Here is a 19,598-nt window from a genome sequence, read left to right as displayed (position 1 = left end):
CTTCTCAAAGTTCAATAACTTGACATTGAAATGTACTTATTTTTAAGTACATTTCTAAATATGTATTTTTAAAACTATGTTGCTAATTTGTACAGATAACATCAATAGACAATAAAGTGAAGTTTCTACCAGCTTACATGAAATCATTTTGTTGGCCATGCTGCTAAGGTACATCAAAAGAACTTTCCTGTGATAAACTCTGCAATACTATAAAACAGGCTATATCCTCTACATTTAAAAATTATTTGATTGATCCATAATCAATATAGTAAGTTCTTTAAGTACTTTATTCCAATAGGAGCAGTAGGTTTACACTGAACCAATGCATACATATCTATGACCCAGTTCTTCAGCTAACCAATAGCCTATATAGGCCACATGGACAGTTGATGGGATTAGAAATGTGAGCTATAATACGGTTTTTACTCTGAAATCTCCAATAGTCTCATTAGCACTGTCCTTTATCCAACTGATTTAACCAGGAAAAGGATACAATTACCATCATAAGAAAAAGCATTCTAAGATAGTAGAAAAGTGAAAAATTAGACTGTATAGATAAAGGCATGTTGTTGATTTGGGAGACATCTCACTCACCCCAGGGACCAGTGAGGTCTATCTTTTCTTCATGCAAAAAATACATTTAGGGTAAAATATATCTACTAGCAATGACTGCCAAGATCTATCATTTAAGGTAAGAAATGAAGGAAGTAGGTGAACAAGGAGAGCTAAAGACAGTCTACTTCTATAGCAGATACTGAAATCATTCAAATTGTATTTTGATCACAAAGAATATAACATTTTGGAATGTAAATACTACAGTAATTTTAAGAACTATATTTTACAAGTAGATAATTTATTATTAAGACCCCTCAAGAAGTTATAATTTTTCCTTTACCACATACAAGATCTTCAAATCATTTCCCTCAAAAAATCATTATTATTATCGCCAAGATGACCTATAAATAGAAAAAAAGGAGAAAATAAGAAGTTTTCAGCTTAGAAATTAAAAAGACTAGAATGCAACTTTCCATGGGCATTTAGAGGTGGTGATAAATGGGCTCACATTCTGGCATGTTTAGGCTTCTGGTGAGATCTGTCATATGAACTTTAAACAACATAAAATCCCTAACTAGGGATAGTGACTTAACATAAGCTGTTAAAGAACTGGAAATACATCATATACAGAATATTTTGTTTTATTTTAAGAGGCCTTTCTCTAACACTACCTGTTCCTCTGACCTCCTATTTCTCTTAACCCAAGGCTTAATTATTCTAATAATATGTTTTAGTTGCTAAAGTTTATCTAATTAAAGAGTTCTAAAGAGACAGCTATTTTTGAGAAACATAAAAATAAATGCTTATGAAGGTTTACCATCAGATACTCATTTGGCCAAGCCACCTATTAATTTAAATGTCCAAGAGACATTCATCTGGCAGTAAATACTAATTATGAGAACACATCAAAGTGCTTCTTAAAAATGACAGCATGATTAATTTTGCGATTTCCAAAATAGGTGATTTTCTTTTATCAAAAAAACTTTTATATGTTCTAAGTGCCTCATTTTCCTAAAATGATTGGAAAGTTCTCAAAATTGTTACCCAGGCCAGAAGCTAGTGGAACATAGCCTAGTTCTATTTTCTCTCTACAATGACACACTGGTTGTCCTTGGACAAGTCTTTCATACTGCCAATACCCCCAATCCCTTGATCTGCTCACCAGAGTCAGCTCCCCATTGCATGCTATGGCCAAAGAAAAGATAGCATATTTGGGAACAAACATGTACTCTGATTAATAATTACCATATATGACATAACTTTAACTTTTAAAAACATTACATTTTTAAAAGGTTTAGTCAACATAGAGAATATTTAAGCATGTGTTAATGGATCACGTGTTCTTATAGATTCTGTAGGGGCTTGAAGGTGATTATTCTATACACCAATTGTCAATGTCTATGGGGCTTGGTTAAAAGGTATTCCTGACAGCCCAAGGGGTAAAACAAAGTAAAATATTTTTTCCAAAGCCAACTACAGTATCCCTATATTTATGAATATAAAGAAGATACGCAAATCACTGGAGGGGCGGGGAGGAATGAGGTGCAGACATGAGATGTTTTCTCAACTTTGGGAGCACAAGCTCTCTGTATACAGGACCATCTTAATGGCTCAGTCATTCAGACTTTAGCCTCTGCTTTATTTTTGCCCATTTTGTTGCCCTCCTCCCTGCCAAAACCCCATTAGTTTGTTTTCAGCATAAACCTTCAGGACTGGTGGGTGTGCCAGGAAGTCAGTAGCCTGCAGTGGTTTTAAGTCCCTGCTGAAAATCACCCTTTAGCTGCCTGCTGACAAATGGCTGCTTTATATTCACTTATGCCTTAGAGGCAGGCAACAAAAATTCTTCAAGCTCAGATGCAAAATTTAGCTTTTAGTGAAGAAATCCAGAACAGGAACCCAGCCACTGACTTAATATCTAAATAAATATTGGGGCACTTTCAGAAGTCAAATGAAACAAAATGGTTCCTGAACCCACTCACTATTCAAAGTAAAATATATTGTAAGTCTTGTAAGGATAAACCCCAAATGCAAGGAATTCTAGATCTTCTAAATACTGGGCTAGAAATACAACTCATACCCTCAGTCCTAATCATCTCATACAACAGCCACAACCCTAGCTTTCTGTGGGCCCCTCAGGAGCCTCGATAATCCAGAATTAGACACCTGCTGTGTAAATGCCATCCTTTTTCACCATCAATTAACTAATTTTCTATTTAGTTGCTACTATAGGTCTGGAGAACATTTAAAGTTTTTTCTACCACACTTTCACCTCCCACCCCAACCTAGGCAGGGGCAAGGTGACACAAGACAAAGGAGAAAACAGTCTCTTGTTTCAAGCTCTCATCAGAAGCAAGGAGTCTAGGGCGGGCAATGGTGGCGCAGTGGCAGAGTTCTCGCCTGCCGTGCCGGAGACCCGGGTTTGATTTCCAGTGCCTGCCCATACAAAAAAAAAAGCAAGGAGTTTAAGTTATCTTTCTCATTTTCCAATTACCATAAATCACACGGCATTGATTTCTTTCTTTAAATTTTTTTTAGTTGCTCTTCTTCAGAGACGAAATCAAGGAGTAATACTACAGGATTTATATACCCCACTAGGAGTAATTAATTGAAGTGGAGGGAATGAGCCTGAAGAAGAAGAAGACAAGCAAGTAAGGCTTGCTTCAGAATTCACGGTTTGCAATTTTGTCCCAATCGTGCTCAGAAAGAAATATATTCTGATACATTTATGTTCTAACTTTTCAAAGAGCAAAAATACACATAAGCCAGTGTTAGCTTCCCTAGACCAGCTTGAATGGAGTGTCAGAGGTATGCCACTAATGGGATAGTGGTGGGGAGCCAACATTTCTTAAAATAACTCACTTTTCCACTATAAACAGACAGTGTCTCCATCTGTCTGCTAAGTCTACAACTCATAGCTGATCTAAAACACTAGCTGAAAATGAACACACCCTGACAGCAGGTCAACCAACAGGGCAGAAACTTTTCATTTCTCATGGTGAAGAAACATCCCAGCCCAAAATGAGGAAAAGGCAGTATTTGTGCTAATCTCAGGCTACCTGAAAAAGTTTCTACCTATTCCAGGCCAACCACAGCATGCAGTCCTTTGATTTGCCACTTCACTCTATCACTTCGTCTTCTCACACCCATGGAAACGACTTCCTGTTTATTAAACAAATGCTTCTTTCCAAAAGAGCCAGGGCGAGGCCAAGATAACTCAGCTGTCTGTGAGTAGGTTAACATGTGTGCACTCTCTTTAATACAGTGTCCTCTAACTCTCAGGACTCATGCTGTTACTGACTAAAGGACTAGGGTTTGTTATTTTGTTTTCCTTGCCAAGAATCCAGCAACCTCACACCAAGACTTCTTTACTTGGTGCTGCTTCTTGTTACTGTTTTTCTTCTTTATACTTCCAATATCCAGGCCAAAAATCATAGCAAAATCTTTCAGTCTTCTCTTTCTTCCACACCCCCACATCCAATCTACTGTCTCTACTTTCGAAAGATAACTAGAATTCGACAAGTCTCACCGCCATTCCCTCCCACTTTAGTGCCACCACCCTAGTCCAATGGTCATTACTTTTCTTGAATTACTGCAACAGCCTCCTAGCATTACTCTTAATTACTCCCCTTACTTCTACTCTTGGCCTCCCACAGTCTACCCTCAAAACAGAAGTCAGGTAATGATACTTTTTTTTAACTTTTTATTTGAAGTAATTATAGATTTAGAGGAAGATGCAAAAATAGTATAGAGAGTTCCTGTGTACCCTTCACTCAGTTTCCCCAATTGGTTTCATCTTAAATAATTATAGCACCTTATTGTGCTAGTTTGAAACTATTATGTAGCCCAGAAAAGCCATTTTCTTTCCATTCTGATCCAATCTTGTGGGGCCAGACCTATTGTTTAGGTCTGGCAACTTTGAATAGGTTGTTTCCTTGGAGACTTGGAGATTCACTCGTGGGTGTTGCCTTTTGATTAGATGGAGATGTGACTCTGCCCATTCAGTGTGGGTATTGATTAGTTGACTGGAGTCCTTTAAAAGGGGACACATTTTGGAGAAAATACAGTTGCTTCAGAGCCAACATAGACACAGACAGTGGGAGATGCAGAAGAAAACGCCAGAAGGACCCAAAGGATCTGCAAGAGTTGTTTGAAATCAGAAGCCAGGAAAGGAGCCCAGCAGATGTCACCATATGCCTTCCCATGAGATTCTAAGCAAGCCAGAACCCAGAATTTTCCCCAGGAGAAACTAAATGAAGGCCCACAGATGCTTAGAGAGGAAGCCACTGGAATGAGAAGCTGGAAACAACGAACTGGGAGAAAGGACCTCAGCCAGCAGTGTGCCTTCCCAGTGGACAGAGAAATCCCAGATACTATGAGGCCCTTTCTTTTCTGTTCTTTTTTAAACATATTTTTTGCGGTATCTTCAGGCACCATACAGTCCACCCATAATATAAAGTCAATGGCTCACAATATAATCATATAGTTATGTATTCATCACTACAATCATTTTAGAATTTGCATCACTCCAGAAAAAGAAATAAAAAGAAAAAAGAAAAAATCCATACATCCTATACATATCCCTTACTCCTCCCACTCACTGACCACTAGTACTACAATCAGCCCATTTTTTTTACCCTTTATTTATTATTTATTTTTGGCCCTTATTTTTTTACTCATCTATCTATACCCTGGATAAAAGGAGCACGAGACACAAAGTTTTCACAATCACATAGTCACACTGTAAATGCTATATAGTTATACAATCATCTTCAAAAATCAAGACAACTGGAAAATAGTTCAATAGTTTCAGATACTTTTCTCTAGCCACACCAATATACCATAAACTAAAAAGGGATATCGGTATAACACTTAAGAACAACCTCCAGCATAATGTCTCGACTGTATTTGAAATCTCTCTGCCATTGAAACTTTATTTTGTCTCATTTCTCTTTTCCTCCTTTTGGTCAAGAAGGCTTTCTCAATTCCATGATGCTGGGCCCCAGTTCATCCCTGGAAATCATGTCCCATGTTATCAGGGAGATTTACACCCCTGGGAGTCATATACCACATAGGGGGAGGGCAGTGAGTTCACCTGCTGAGTTGGCTTAGAGAGAGAGGCCACACCTGAGCAACAAAAGACATTCTCTGTGGGTGACCCAGACATAATTATAAGTATGCTTAGCTTCTCCTCCGCAGGAATATGTTTCCTAAGGGCAAGCCCCAAGATCAAGGGCTCAGCCTATTGAATTGATTGAACGCACTGCTTGCAAGAATATCAGGAATTCCCCAGATAGGGAAGTTTAATATTTCCTCCTTTCTTCCCAGTCCCCAAGGGGACTTTGCAAATACTTTTGTATCTCTGTCTAAATTACTCTGGGATATATTGAGGTATCACACTAACCTGTACAAACCAACATGATCTCACTCTCTATTCAAGATTCCATGCAATTATGGCATTCGAATAAACTGACCATACAAGTTAAATTAGACAATGTGATACCAGAAATGTAAATTTTGCACCAGCTAAAGGCATCTCTTTCTTTGGTCTCACACAGAAATTGAAGTTTTAAAATATGGATCATATCATCCTTTAGCCTGTATTCTGATTTATACTGTTCTTTTTTTGACTCAAGCTATCTTTATCTGGAGGCCTTAGTTTGGACATTTTTCTGGACTTAGAACTGTAAACCTGTAATTTAATAAATCTCCTTTATAAAAGCTCTTCCATTTCTGGTATATTGCATTTGGCAGCATTAGCAAACTTAAACAATTATCAAAACTCAGAATTGGACATTGGTACAATGTCTGTATAGTTCTACAAACTTTTATCACATGTGTCAATCTGTGGAACTACCACTGCAAATCAAGGCACAGAACTACTCCATCATCACAAGTATCTCTTTGCCACTACCCCTTTATTTACAGTCATACTCACTTCCCTCCTCCCCACTACCTCTAATTCCTGGCAACTACTAATCTTATTCCATTTCTTATAACTTATTACTTTGAGAATGTTAGATAAATAGAATCACACAGTATGTAACTTTTTGAAAAAAAAATTATAGTTAATAATTGTGTAGAGCTTTTGATTTGTTGTAGCACTTTTATTTCTGAATCTAGTCTGAGTCAAATGCAAGTTTTACCTTACTTAATTTGTGTGTGAGTGCAAATCTACAGTTCCAAAAATCCAAAGTAGTTGTTTTTTTTTTGGCATGGGTAGGCTCTGGGAATTGAACTTGGTTCTCTGGCACAGCAGACCAGAATTCTGCCACCGAGCCACCATTACACCGTAAGTGACCTTTCAAAATTGGCTTTTTTCATTCACCAAACACCCTTGAGATTCATCCAGCTGTTGCATGTATTAAACATTTGTTCCTTTTTATTCTGTAGTTGTAGGGCATGGTATAGATGTACCAATGTTTGTTTATCCATCCATTCCCCTATTTTTTGCTGTTTCCAATTTTGGGCTATCATAAATAAAGCTGCTATGAACTACTTACTGGGTACTGGTTTACTTATGAACATAAGACTGTATTTTCTACAGTCAGAGTAATTCTTTTACATTCTAAACGAGAACATGACATTTCTCCACTCACCCACCCAACAGATTCCCAGCTCATGACCTCTGACCTCACCTTCTAACACTCTGGCTCATTCATTCTACTACAACCAACCCAGACTCCCAGCTATTTCTCAAGCACACTAGGCATACCCTTGCTTCAGGGCCTTTGCTCTTGCTATTCTTTCGGCCAGAAGAGCTCTTCTCCTAAATATGTACATGATCTTTTACAAAAACATCACCTGAGAGTGAGGCCTTTCTTCTGTTGTCAACTCTCCCCCTCACATTTCATATTTACTTCCCCTTTGTACATTATATCCATCTAACAAATTACATGTTCTTACTAATTTACTTTCTGTATTATCTATTTCCCCACCCAGTAAGTAAGCACCACACGGGTAAGAATTTTAGTCCATTTTTCTCCACAGGACTTAGTACAGTATTTGGTACATATTAGGTCCTTGAATAATATCTATTGAAAGAACAAAGAATGACTAAATGAACACCTATCCGGGCTTCTTAAAACTTCTTTCTGGACCTTGGATTTTATTAGCAAAATGAATGTTGTATTAAATATTACTGCTCACCTACAAAATAAAGTATCAATAGCTGAGAGATTCCAAACAGAGTCGAGAGGTTATCCTGGAGGTTATTCTTATGCATTATATAGATAACACCTTTTTAGTTAAGGTGTAATGGAGAAGCTGGAGGGAACTGCCTGAAAATGTAGAGCTGTGTTCCATTAGCCATGTTTCTTGAAGATAATTGTATAAGGATATAGCTTTTGCAATGTGACTGTATGATTGTGAAAATCTTGTGTCTTATGTCCCTTTTATCTACTTTATTGACAGATGAGTAAAACATATGGATTTAAAATAAATAAATAATAGTGGAACAAATGTTAAAATAAATTTAGTAGATTGAAATGCTGGTGATCAGTGAGGGAGGGTATAAGGTATGTACGATTTTTTTCTTTTTATTTCTTTTTCTGGATTGATGCAAATGTTCTGAGAGGTGATTATGGTGATGAATATACAACTATGTGATGATATTGTGAGTTATTGATTATATACCAAGAATGGAATGATCATATGGTAAGAATGTTCATGTTTGTATGTTATGTTTAAAAATAAAATAAAATAAAAATATTACTGCCCACCTCAATGGATTTAAGAGTTTCCCAAATAATCTAAAGAGGCATGCTAACATTTATTAACTATCTTTACTTCTAGGATTCTGTACTAGGTATCAAAACACACTTAAAGGCACTCTAAGTTTCTTCCGTCTCTCCCAAACAAAATAAATGTATTCCTTAAGGATTTTTCAGAAAACATAAGTTCTTTGTGAAACACTTGTGACTATACATTTTGCTTAACTTTTGACCCAAAATTATTTCTATTGTTTCCTATGCCTCCTTACTACATAAAAAACAGTGTTTTACAAATTGAGAATTGTAGATTAACTCAAGGAGTATCTTCAGAAAAAGTCTATATGCTAATACAAAAATATCATTTTTTATTCTTCATTTTGCACTAAACTAGGTGTGTAAACTAAGAATGTTTTAAAGTGCTTTATGAAAAACACGTTATCCTTTTGATACCAATTCCATTCATATGAATGCATAAAGGAGGATTTGTTTTCTTATGGCTTTTAAAAAATACTTCTAGACTAAGCATACATCCAGGCAGCCTGTGAAACAGGATCCCACACATTCCTAGAAAAAGGCTTTTCAAGAATACTATTCAGTCTTTTCTGATGTAGTGCAAATGTTTCTCATGCTATACAAAATGTATTAGCAAAAATTGGCTGGATGATTTTTTAACACAGAGGTTAAAAAATCTCTTCCCTGATTCCTAGTATAATCTACAGGCTACAAATTAAGACATTTGCTGTCAAAATGTCACAACCCTTAGTTCTCCAACTCATCTTCCAAAGATAATAGCTAGAAACACACACCAAAAAAGCAAACAGCATGTTAAGGCAGAAGACTATGAAGAGATGAACCCTTTGACCATTTTACTATTCAGTCCTTAAGCACTAAATCACTGTTGCCCTATCATGAAAACTACATATCTGGGGTAGCAATGGGCTCTGCCAATATCAGCTGTACCCTCAAATGAAGGAAGTTTTCACAGATACAAGTGTTACTTTAACCATATTCATAGACAAACACAAGGCAACTACAGTCTTCAGATATTAAAAGAAAAATGTCTTAGCTCCATGAATTAGTATATGAGGGGCCAGACCTTAAAAAGAACAGCCTGGCTTTTCTGCTCTCAAATGTAAAATCATTTTCATCTCCAAGCAAAGTGACATTTGGAGATGATTTGTGGTCTTAAATGGTTTGTCAATGAATTTCACATGGGCATGGGTTCTCACTGTGACACAGACACAGCAAATAAGGGATAAACACAGGCAGATTTAAGTGTAAGTAGATCTAAACAGGGCAGGACCTGACATTTTTCAGGCCTATATCTGTCTATATATCCCTCCATGATCCCTATGATTTAGTGGGAATGGCCACTTCCTATATTCCAAACTCTATATTTACTCCAACCTCTTTGTTCATTAGCTTCCTTCAGCCTAATGAAATCTTCTTTCCTTTGTCTAACGAAAGTCCAGCTCGAATCAACACTTCCTCCATTTTCCAAATAGAAAAAAATTGATTTCTTCTTCCTCTATGCTCCAAAGCATGTCACCTGTACTTCTCCAGGAAATTTAATCTATTTCTAAGGTTGTAACCCATGCTCATATATATATATATATATGGCTGATGGTTCCAAAAGTAATTATTTCTAATCTCTTCACCTCCTTGAGCTCAAACCCATATTTTCAAATGTATGGTGAAAATTTCATCTAGATATTATGAAAATAACTAAATTTAATGCAGACCAAACTAAACCAATTTTCTCTATTCCTTCCTGATGTAACCTGTTTCTCCTCCTGTAATCCCTATTACTATCAGTCTAGTTGCCTATGAAAGGAATTTCAGGGTCCTCTTCAACTCCTCTTTCTTCCTCACTACTAATATCGAATCCCTTACAAACTATGAAACTATGGTATGTTTTCAGTTTAAATTCCAACAGTATGTCTCCTCTTCTCCATCTCTTCTAACTACCCTAATCCAGGGCATTGTGATCTTGCATGTGGATTACCAAAAGGGCCTCCCCACTAATTTCTTTTATCTACAATCTTACACACACACAGCCCCCATCATCCTTTGCACTGTCACTATTTACCTTTCTAAAACATCTCTTTGATCATGTCATCCATCTACAATCTTTCAAATGAAACCCAATGCCTACAAAATACAGTTCTAACTTCTAAATATATTTTACTTTACCTACTGTTTTACCAACATGGAATACACTTTGCTCAAGCTTTTACTTCTGGCTGCACTGCTTGTCTGCTCTTCCCACTGAATTTAGGCTCATCCCTTAAAATCCATCTCTCAAAGTTCATTTCTCTGAAGCTTTCCCTAACCTGTTCAGCTGCCCTTAGAACTTCTCCATAATTTGTGTTAAATGGCATTTATTCTACATGTCTCTATTATATTAATGAACACACTGCATTATAATTATTTCTTAACATGTGTTTCTTCCCTTCTAGACCAGGAATTCGTGGTGCATGGATGTGTTTTCTGTCAGTGAATCCCTGGAAAGTGTAGAGATATATGTACAATATGCTTCCATTTGCTCAGAAAAGAAGGGGAAATAAAAATGTGTGTTTGTGTGTGATTTCTTTTAATTTTTCTAAAGAAATCATGCTAAATGAAAAGCTTATTAAAATGGCAATTTATATTGGAGGATAGAAAAGAGATGGAAGATAGACCTCTGAATGTACCCTATATTATAGTTTTAATGTTGGAAACATGCAATGTCTTACATAATTAAAACAATTTGAAATTGAATCAAACAGGAGAAAAAAATAATTTTTAGAAATCAAAAACAAACTGAAAAAAAAGGATCCTAACTGTATATAAGTTGGTGGCACAATTAATCACAGAAGAGTTTTTTGAAGTGACAATGAAACTTGCCTAGCATCCTTAATGGTATAAAACACGAAGATAAAAGAAGCAGTAATGTCTTCATTATTTGTGGTATTGGTGATTGTTTTAGATTAATTAATAAGTGGTGACATTCAAGTCAACTGGAAGCACAATTTTTAGCATAAGAGAACTTTAAGGATATAATTAAGAATTAAAAACTTTGGAATCTTACATTTTAATTGGAAATGTTAGGATAAACTCACGGTTTACTTTTCTCCCTCTCTAAAAAAAATGCATTTTTCCTAGATCTGCCCCTAAAAAGGCCTATAAGCAATGATTATCCAGTAGCCCAGATTATGGGCTCTAAATACCATTTTCCATTTGAAGGAACCAGAGCTCCTCAGAGAAATGTCTGCTTCCAGGTCTGAGATAGGAAATGTTCAAGATTAGCCTGGAACATCTTGCCTGAAAGAAGGAAAGCTACTAGAGACTATTGGGGTCATGTCAAAAGGACACAGGAATCAAGCTACCACTGGCTATGTGGAATAAATTGAGCATCCAAAGAATAATGAGCCCAATGAACTTAAATACAACAAACCTATTAAAATTCATGAGCTTATAATGATATTACAAAACAAATAAAATCAACTTCATTGGCTACCACTGACAACTGCTGGGAATCAAACCAGTATTCTGAAAACTGATATATAAATGAAAAGAATTAAGTATTTATTTTGCCTTTCCTCTGGTTTCTAAAAAGTTTATAAGGCAAAGTTTTTTTACAGAAGAATTATAGGTAGTAAATGTGGAAAGAATGAAAGAGTTAGTCACCATTTTGTAACTCCTATGAAATAAAGTATTGAGGCAACTAAATAATAAATGTGGTTAATATAGCAGGGTAAAGGTTGATAGGAAACTTTATAAGAGATGGATTAGGTGAAAAATACCTAAACCTACACAGTATTCTAAATATCACTAAAGAGGGAAAATCAGACATAATGTGCCTCTTGATATGATACAATGGGAACATTATGAAGTATTCTTGTTGGAAAAAAAATGGAACTTGTACTTAACCAAATCCCTAAATATAACTACCATTTGACAGGAAATAGTGAGCTAGAGGAACATGTTAAACAACACCACAAGGATCAGCCAAATCCAGAACGTGGAAAGTTTTACAGGACAAATAACCCAGTTTCCTCAACATATAAATGGCATGGAAAAAAAACATATATACATATATATTTGCCCATGGGGGGAAATGGGGAGTAGTTACTGATTAAAAAAATTCTAAGACATATGTCAACTCAATTGTGTGTGTGGATTTTGTTGGCACGTTCTAAACAAACTATTAAAGACGTTTTGCGGTAACTGGGCAAAGCAAAACATTCCCAACTAAGTTATGTGATGATAGTAAGGAATTATTGAACAATGACACTTAGTTTTGAATATGATGGAGTAGCTCTTCTATTTAAAATATCTATAAAAGTTGGACTGTTTGCTGACATTAGACAATAACCAACAAAGGGCTATAATCTATCAGAGAAAACAAGCACACAAGGTGAGCCCCATACTCACCCCAAACTACCACAGCCTAAGAAAACAGCCCAGGCAAAGAGAAGCAGAGTAGGGTAAAGGAAACAGATCAGTGTTAGAGATCTCTAAGGCAGCTAGAATTTGAGCGCCAGGGTAGCAGGAAGGAGGCAGAAATAAAGAAGGAGCCTCAAAAATTAGCACAGAAATTCTACCCAGATCCGTGGCCAACTGCAGAGTGAGAGACTCTCAGAAGCCTAACAGAAAGCAACTTCTGGGAAGTTAAGGGCTAAAGAGAAATTTTCTGAAACTTCAGGGCTCAGGATATACTGCAGTTAAGGCTCAGCCTAAAAGAAGAGACACTGGTGAACATTCTATGCATTCAGTTGAGACTCCAGACTACACCCTAGAAGTCAGGGGCCATACCACAGGAATGAGGGCAAAAGTGAAAAAGAACCACCCCTAGCAAAGCCTAAAATCAAACCTCCACAGGATCAGGATGATTTTCCTGTAATTTAAACTGACTGCCAGAATGAACTCAACACTATAGATGACAACATAATCCAGAGTCTCTATAACACATCATCCTTAATGTCCAGCATACAATGACAGTTTGTTAAACAAGTAAAAAGGAAGAAAAGCGAACAACAACCAAGAGATTAAAGTCAATGGAAGCATACCTAGTGATGATTTCAGATACTGGAGATAGCAGGCAAGAACTTAAAAATAACAATAATAAATATATTAAGGAAAACACAGAAAAAGATGTATAAAGAGAACAAAAAGGGCATTTCAAAAGAGAATTAGAATTCTTAAAATATAATCTACACATATATATTCTGCACCAGTATGAAAATATTATGTACCCCAGAAAAGCCATGTTTTAAACCTGATCCAGTCTTGTGAGGCAGCCATTTCTTTTAGTCCTGATCCAGTATTGTAGGGTGGAAACTTTTTATTAGATTATCTCCATGGAGATGTGACACGCCCCATTGTGAGTATGACCTTTTGATTAGATGGAGATGTGACTCCACCCATTATGTGGGACTTGATTAGTTTACTGGAGTCCTTTAAAAGAGGAAACATTTTGGAGAGAGTTCAGAATAGAGCCAACAGAGCAGAGCTGATGTAGACGTTTGGAGACGGAGAAAGAAATAGCCCAGATGCTAAGCAAGGACTCACAGAAACAGCCAGAACCTGAAAAGAATAAATCTCTGGCCCCCGCATATGCTAAGAGACTAAATCCAAAATTTTGCCCAGAGCAACTAAGTGAATGCCCACAGATGCTTAGAGAGGAAATCACTGGCATCAGAGGCTGGAAGCAATAGAATTGGGAACAAAGACCAGCAGACACCAGCCACGTGCCGTCCCAGATCACCCTTCCTTGAGCCAAGGTATCTTTCTCTGGATGTCTTAATTAGGACATAGTTATGGCCTTAGAACATAAACTTGTAACTTATTAAATTCCCTTTTTAAAAGCCATTGCATTCCAGCAGATTAACAAACTAACATATATTCTAAAACTACAAAGTATCTGACATTAGGAATCTATTATACATGTTTAACAAGCTGGACACGGCAAAAGACAGGATTTGTGACCTTAAGGATGTTTTTTTCTAAATCCTTATATATTCAGGGAAGTACTAAGTATTTATCAGTGAAATTATATGATATCTTAAATTTGCTTTAAAATACTTTATTGAAAAAGAAAAGTGTGGGGAAAGGATAAAACAAAAACATCAAAATGTTGATAAAGTCAAAAGTGGGTGATGGGTACACTGGGGATCATTATATTATTCCTTTCTTCTACATATATTTAAAATTCTCTATAATTAAAGGTTCTTAAAAAATGGAATCTCTGTACATCCTTCCTTCCCTCTCCCTTTCCCTCTCTCCCTTTCCCTCTCTCTCTCTCTCTCTCACACACACACGTGCACATGCACATACACTCTCACTGTCTCTCATACATTCTCACCCAGAAAATATCTTCAGGACATCAAAGTTGAAAGTATAATGCACTAATTCCAAATACGAGATTAAAATCTTTATATAAGCTAAATATTCTAAATATTAAGCTCATCTTTAAAATTTTCTGGTTATTTCATCAGTAAGGAACTACATTTTCCAAAGCAGGTTTAAAAAAAAAACAGCTTCAGAAAACCCTCAGGAAAAATATTAATGCAGCAAGAATACTCCCCTGGGAGTTGTGTCTACTCAATGCAGGCTCATTTTCTGGGGCATTTATTTTTATGTCATCGTATAACTGACAGCATGAACAGACAATTATAAATGGATATTTAGCAATAAGGTGAGGTCATCAAACTGAAAGTTTTTATGTCCAAAGCACAGGTGGCTTTTGCCATCTTGAGCAGGTGACAAATGTAAATCTCAAGATCATGCCTGATGTTTCTTTCATTCCGAGTGACTAAATGTAGTTCAGTCATACTGGTTATCTGATTCTGACAGTAAAACCTTAGAAAATAAGGTTTTATAGTCAAAGGGAGTAAATAACTTAGTGGGCAAATAAATATTTTAGTTGCAAAGATATATATAGAATGTTGTGATGAATACGGAAGAAAAGTATGGAAAACAAACAGTGTATAGTAGTGTGTTCAATAAATATGTTAGTGTCACTAACCATATAGGAGGTCACAAGATGAAAAAATGTAACTGGAACACAAGGTTTTGCAATCCAGCCTGTTCCATTCCCTGCCCTATTTGTCAGACTTTGAATATCCTATAGCAATATACATAAATTAATGCTTTGTGAGACGTTCTAGTTTCCATACATGTTGGCACCATTAAGAAATGTCATTTTTAAGGTACTAAGATGTTCATAATCAGGCATACACACTTCAACAGACTTCCATTATATTAGTCATTTATTTTAATTGCTCATGAGTCCTGCCTGGTAGTCAGGAAACTTTTCTTGATAAAAAGCTGGATTTATGACTTTATGGTCACCAATAGGAAGTTTGGGGATGATTATCTAAAGAAGTCATATTGTGAAAGTTTGATATCGTGAGTTTCGTGGTTGATAAAATTAGTAAGCTTCTCAGTTTTGCTTACAAAATTAAGCAGGCCCATAATGCCACAGCTGCCCCTTTATACTGTTGAACAGTATGCAATAGTCATTTCAATAAATCATTTGAACGAGTAACAAATGCTTTCAATAACTATTTCCTAAAGCCTGTTACACTGCTTAGCATTAATAATCTTCAACATCTTTCTCTTTACAGTTACTCAGAAAAACTAATGTAAAAATTCATTTACCTAAAATATGTTACAGAATAAATAAAGTGAAAATTTCATTCTTGACTTGGTTAAATTTCATTGTGATACGTGAAATAAATTTACTGAGTACCTACAATTTTTAAAATGAAGACACAAGTAAGTAAGGTTTAAGTGACACCACCTGCACAATCTAGTGACATTCTTTCATTCACTTGGTCTTTCACTCAACTGATAAATATTTACTAAGCATGGATCCTCTGCCAGCACTATTCAAAATACTGGAGATTTAGCAAGGATAAAAAAAACAGTCTTTACTCTCTCATGAAGCTTACAGTTTAGTGAGGTGAGACAATAAGCAAGAAGAATAAAGCAAGGAAGGGCATACATAGTAGTGGGCTAGTAAAAAGATAATATTTTAGATAGCATGGCAAGCAAAGACCTGTCTAATGAGGTAATATTTGATAAGAAACCTGAAAGAAATGAAGGAATGAGCCATGTGGAGATGTGGGAGAAGAGTATTTAGGAAGAAGGAATGGCATATATGAAGGCCTTGAAGTAAGAACATATTGGAAAGGTTAATAACAGGAAACAGATGTTGAGAACATATTGGAGAGGTTAATAAACAGGACACAGAGGTCAAGAGGGAGTTGGAGGACAGATTATGTAGAGCTTTGTAGGCCATAGTAAGCATGTTAGATTCCTTATGAAGAAGATGGGAAACCAATGGAAGTAGCTTGAATGGTAAGATGCCATTTGCCTTTTTAAAGCAATCACTCTAACTGCAATAGGAGAGTCAGCACAGACAGAGTTTGGCGAGATGACTGTGACTTACACCTTGTGGGTAGCAGTGGAAGTGGTGATAAGTGCTCAAATTTGGTATATACAATTCTGAAGGGAGACTAGCCAAGATTTACTGATGGATTTGGCATGAGGTATAAGAGAAAAAGAGAAATCAAACAGGATTTTTTGAAGCTGTTGTTGAGAAGTAGATAAATGCAGTTGCATTACTGATACAGATAAGACAGGTGAAAAGACAAAGTAAGTGGAAATCAAGAATTCAGTTTTGTGTATGTTAAGACTGAGGTGCTATCTAAGTGGAAATATCAAGAAAATAGTTGGATATATAAATCTAGAGTTCAGAGGAGAGGTTGGGGTGGGAGATTTAAAGTTTGGGAGCCAAGAGCTTGATGGGCCACATAAAATCAACTAGGGAGTAATATATATAATAGAAATGAGACCCAAGGACTGAGCCCAAGAGCACTCAACATTTAGAGGTCAGGAAGATAAGGAGGATATGGCGAAAAACAAAACATAAACAAAAACCACCAGTAAGAAAAGTTATAGATCAAGGGACTAAAGTCTAAATTAGCTAGTCTAATCTCAGTAAATGCAAGACATAGAAATGCAAAAAAAGTTAAAAAAAAAAAAAAAAAGTGCTATAGGAGAGGTATGTTCAAAGCCAGGAAGTAAAAAAGCAGTAAGCTCTCTGGCAAAATCAGGACAGAATTCACAGAGGGCATAACATTTGAGATGGGTCATGAAAGTTGAGTAGGAACTAATAGGGCAGAGGAGGTATCTTGTTACTGACACCTTCTACTAGTAATCACCCTTGCAATTAATTCCTCTGAGGCTAGCAATTCTTCAATGAGTTTCCTGAAGAAGAAGAAGAAGAAGAAGAAAAAAAGACAACATTCCACAAGGGATTAGGAAGTAATGTAAGCTCCTCTACAACTCCCCCCCCCCACATTAGCTTATACTCTTGGGCATCTACCTCTCCTACCTTCACATTTATCAAAGTCACTAAAATCTAGTTCACAGTCTACTGTTCCACCCAAATTCTACCAGCCCTCCGCAATTTCAATATCCATGAAGATAACTTACTTGACAATTTAGCCTTCTATTTCTTTTTTTTCTTAATTTTTAAATTCTTTTTAAAATACCAAAAAACACCAAACAAACGCAAATATTTGTAAATTTTGATCATTCCGTTCTACACATATAACCAGTAATTCATAATATCATCACACAGTTGTATATTCATCATCATGATCATTTCTTGGAACATTTGCATCTATTCAGAAAAGGAAATAAACAGAAAATAGAAAAAAATGCATACATATCATACCCACCACCTCTACCCCCACTGATCACCAGCATTTCACTCTAAATTTATTTTAACATTTATTCCCCCTATTATTCATCTTTATTCCATATGTTTTACTCAACTGTTGATAAGGTAGATAAAAGGAGCATTAGACACAAAGTTGCCACAATCACACAGTCACATTGTGAAAGCTATATCAATATACAGTCATCTTCAAGAAACATGGCTACTAGAACACAGCTTCACATTTTCAGGCAGTTCCCTCTAGCCTCTCCACTACATCTTGACCAACAAAGTAATACCTAATGCAAAAGAATAACCTCCAGGATAACCTCTTGACTCTGTTTGGAATCTCTCAGCCATTGACACTTTATTTTGCCTCATTTCAGTCTTTCTCCTTTTGGTAGAGAAGGTTTTCTCAATCCCCTGATGCTGAGTCTCAGCTTATTCTGGGGATTTTCTCAATCCCTTGATGCTGAGTCTCAGCTCATTCCAGGATTTCTGTCGCACGTTGCCAGGAAGGTCCATACCCCTGGGAGTCATGTCCCACGTAGACAGGGGGGAGGGTGGTGAGTTTACTCGTTGTGTTGGCTGGAGAGAGAGGCTACATCTGAGCAAGAAAAGAGGTTCTCTTGGGAGTGACTCTTAGGCCTAATTTAAGTAGGCTTGATCTATCTTTTGTGGGATTAAGTTTCATATGGACAAACCCCAAGATTGGGGGCTCAGCCTATAGCTTTGATAGTCTGCACTGCTTGTGAGAATAACAAGAATTCAACTTGGGGAACTTGAATTTTCCCGCTTTCTCACCATTCCCCGAAAGGGACTTAGCAAATACTTTTTTATTCACTGTTCAAATCACTCTGAACAAACCAACAAAATGTCATGTCCTAACTCAAGGTTGTATGTACTTATGGTGTTCAATTAAGCTATCTACATAAGTTATATTAGGAAATGCACAAGTCAAAATACAAATTTTGCACCAAATAAACATTTTTTGCTTTAGTCTCACACATAAGGTAAAATTTTAAAATATTAATTACCATCTGTTTTTAGCACCCTGCAGTAATGACATTCCTGTGTTCTTCCACATGCAAAAAGATTTTTTTAATTTGTACATTTAGTCACTATCATTATAAACTCTAGGCATTCCTAGATTATACCATCTCAGTCTTTATTGTCTATCTTTCTTTCTGACTTCATTTGTGCCCCCAGCCCTCCTCCCTCTATCATTCTCACATTCAGTTTCATTCAGTGTTTTAACATAATTGTATTACAGTTAGGTAGTATTGTGCTTTCCATTTCTGAGTTTTTACATTCAGTCTTGCTGCACAATCTGTATCCCTTCAGCTCCAATTACTCAATATCTTACCCTATTTCTATCTCCTGAAGGTCTCTGTTACCAATGAAATTCTCCAAGTTTATTCACTAATGTCAGTTCATATCAGTGAGACCATACAGTATTTGTCCTTTTGTTTCTGGCTAATCTCACTCAGCACAATGTCCTCAAGGTCCATCCATGTTGTTACATACTTCACAAATTAATTCTGTCTTACAGCTGCATAATAGTCCATCGTATGTATATACCACAGTTTGTTTAGCCACTCATCTGTTGATGGACATTTTGG

At 36.3% G+C, this 19,598-nt stretch overlaps 1 protein-coding gene across 8 annotated transcripts in view; it reads right to left on the bottom strand.

The window, feature by feature from the left end:
* The window catches only part of SIK3 (SIK family kinase 3), a 357,300-nt gene that overhangs the window by 87,169 nt on the left and 250,533 nt on the right, over positions 1-19,598 (bottom strand). Inside the window, exon 1 of one of the 8 annotated variants that reach the window (XM_077112829.1) lies at positions 896-4,035. The exons of the other annotated variants lie outside the window; for them this stretch is intronic. The gene's annotated coding sequence lies outside the window, so the exon portion shown is untranslated. Of the gene's footprint in view, positions 1-895; positions 4,036-19,598 lie in introns of those variants that run through there. 8 annotated transcript variants of the gene reach the window in all.

Source organism: Tamandua tetradactyla, chromosome 8, assembly GCF_023851605.1.
Source record: "Tamandua tetradactyla isolate mTamTet1 chromosome 8, mTamTet1.pri, whole genome shotgun sequence".
In the NCBI taxonomy this organism is placed as follows: domain Eukaryota; kingdom Metazoa; phylum Chordata; class Mammalia; order Pilosa; family Myrmecophagidae; genus Tamandua; species Tamandua tetradactyla.
This window is presented reverse-complemented; position numbering and strand designations above follow the sequence as displayed.